General features: G+C 41.6%; 1 pseudogene across 1 annotated transcript; it reads right to left on the bottom strand.

Annotated features, from left to right (window-relative positions):
* Window positions 1-1,476: 1,476 nt before the first annotated feature.
* On the bottom strand, window positions 1,477-2,200 carry LOC306670628 (E3 ubiquitin-protein ligase RBX1-like; annotated as a pseudogene). The gene has a single exon. The product of its transcript is annotated as an E3 ubiquitin-protein ligase RBX1-like (transcript).
* Between the last annotated feature and the right edge of the window lie 406 nt (window positions 2,201-2,606).

Below are 2,606 nucleotides of genomic sequence, written 5' to 3' on the forward strand. Positions count from 1 at the left end.
AGTGAACAAATCAGTTTAATAAGCACTTCCATTTCTTCAAATATTAATCATTTCTGTATGTTGGAAATTTTTATGTGATTTTCTAATTATTTCAAAATATGGATGATCAGGAAATAGGTACCCTACAGTGTTAAGCAAACCAGAACCAATTTCTGCTGTCTGATTCTTTGGGTGACTTTTGCTAATGCCTGACCTTCCCAACCTCTAGTGAGTGCTGTTCCACTGCATCCCTCTATGGGATCGACTTTTTCGTTTCCACAAGGGAGTGTGAACATGGGGTGTTGGCCAAGACGTCAGTGCCACATTGCACGAAAGCAGCAGTAGTGGACATCCTTGCTTTGTTCTTTCAACTTTTCATTCTTCGATACTGGCTGTGGGTTTTTCATTTGGTATTTTGAGGTATATATCTTGTATACCTAGTTTGTTGATAGTTCTATCAGTTGATAGTTGAATTTTTTTTAACAGAAATACTTTTATTAAAATCACTTTTAAAACGATCCCCCCAAAAAACAACAACAACAACAACAAAAAAGGTAGTGAGTAACACTGTTTCACATTTTCACCAATCTCATTTCAGTCTGATTTAATAGAAGACAGTGGGATACTCAAGTCTGCTGCTTGTTCATTTGGTAGGTTGCTTTGGTTAAAGTAAATAAAGAAAAAGTGGTTTCCTATGGACTTGTAGATAGAGGGAGAACTTCATGAATCCCCTGAAAAGGATTCAGAAACTACCAGGAACCCTCTGACCACACAAAAACCCTTGCAATAAACTTTGCCGCTTCTCACTTGAAGATTCTACATAGCCATTTAATGAGTACTAGAACAGGCAAATCCTTCCATAGCCAAGATATTGAAACAAATCCCAAAGCAATGGTGATGAAGGACACTTGGACTCTGGTTAATCCAATTCAAAATGACGTCGGTTTTTCTTTTTATAGTGCTTGGGATGGAACTCAGGGCCTCCTCCATGGTAGGCAAGTGCCCTATCACTGAGCTACACCCCTAACCCCCAAACATTTTAAAGATAAGTTCTTGTTCTGTTGCCTAGGTTGAGCTTGAACACCTGGGCTCGAGCAATCCTGTCTCTGCTTCTCAAGTAGCTGGCATTATAGGTGCATGCCACTGTACCTGGCAAAACAAACGTTTTCTTCTTGTGGTGCCAGAGATTGAACTTAGGGCCTCATATATGCTAGGCAAGTGCCTTACCACTGAGCCTCAACCCAAGTCCGACAAGTTTTTAACTTAAGTTCAAAACTACTGTCAGTATAGTTTATACATTATAATTTCTTAAAGCTGATTTTTCTAAGAGACAGTAACATGTGATATACAATCAGAGTTAACATTTGTACAGTAGTTTCATATCCTACAAGGCTCTTACCGTGCCCACATGATGTCATTTAGTCCTTAGAAGCCCACATTAGAGAAGAAAGCTCAGAGCACAATCCACTCGCCTGAGGATGCCAACAGGAACAGGCTCTTCCCTCATTCAGCTGCCACTGCAGTCGCAGAGGAGGAGCACAGAGCTGACCAGAGTCTTCGGGTGCCAGTGATCCCAACTGCCCCTTGCTGGGCCAGATTCCTTGGAACAAGTGATGCAGTCTAGGACGTCTCTGCTCTAGCACTAATGAACACACACTTCACAGTAAAAGCTAGCTTTCCAGTTTTGTAGAGGGGAACTTCTGCTTATGTCCATTTTTTTCACATACACACAACAGACAGCATCCATTCTAGAATTCAACTGAACTTTCTTTGACATACAATACAATATGGTTGCAGGAAGCAAACTGAAAAGTCAAAGGAGAAAAGACACAGTTCTATTTTATAAGTAAGTAACAGGAGGACAAGTCACTAAATGAATAACAAAATGGTTAAGCTTGATGGAAGAATGCTCTTTTTCTAACGTCCATACTTTTGGAATTTCCCTTCTCTGTTGTCCAGTGGGTACACCTGCCAAGTTTTGAGCAGCAAGAGATGCAACAGAAGTGAAAAGCATGGTTACAGACGCCCCATGAATGGTACACTCTTCGGAAGTAGCTGATGACATTCTATGCAAAGATCCATAATGTGGTTCCTGCAGATGGCACAGTTACCAACCATGATATCCCAGGCCTACTGCATTCCACTTTTTCACTTCAAAGCGCTTCTTACCTGTGCTGCTGTTGGTGCCACTCGGGGTATCCACATTCATTGCTGCTGCCATTTTGGAAATACACTGATAGTTGAATCTTATTCAGTGAATTTTCTGATCATTCAAAGCATCTGTTAAGGTATTTGTATGGTTTCTGTTCCTCATTCTCTTGATGTGATGTATCATGTTTTTTGACATGTGTCTTAGTCCTCCTTTCCTCACTATAACCAAAATACTTGACAAGAACAGAGTAGAAGAGGAAAAGTTTAATTGGGGCTCCTAGTTTTAGAGTTCAGTCCAGTCAGCAGACCCCATTGTTCTGGGCCTCAGGTGAGGTAGAGAGCATCACGGCTCAGGGTGTGTTGGAGGAAAACCACTCAGCTCATGGAGGACTGGAAGCAGAAAGAGAGAGGAGAAGGGGTCACAGTGTAGAGGCACCTTTCAGGGTACGACCCCAGTGACCCACATCTTCCAGCTG

This window comes from Sciurus vulgaris, assembly GCF_902686455.1.
Source record: "Sciurus vulgaris genome assembly, chromosome: 10".
Lineage (NCBI taxonomy): Eukaryota > Metazoa > Chordata > Mammalia > Rodentia > Sciuridae > Sciurus > Sciurus vulgaris.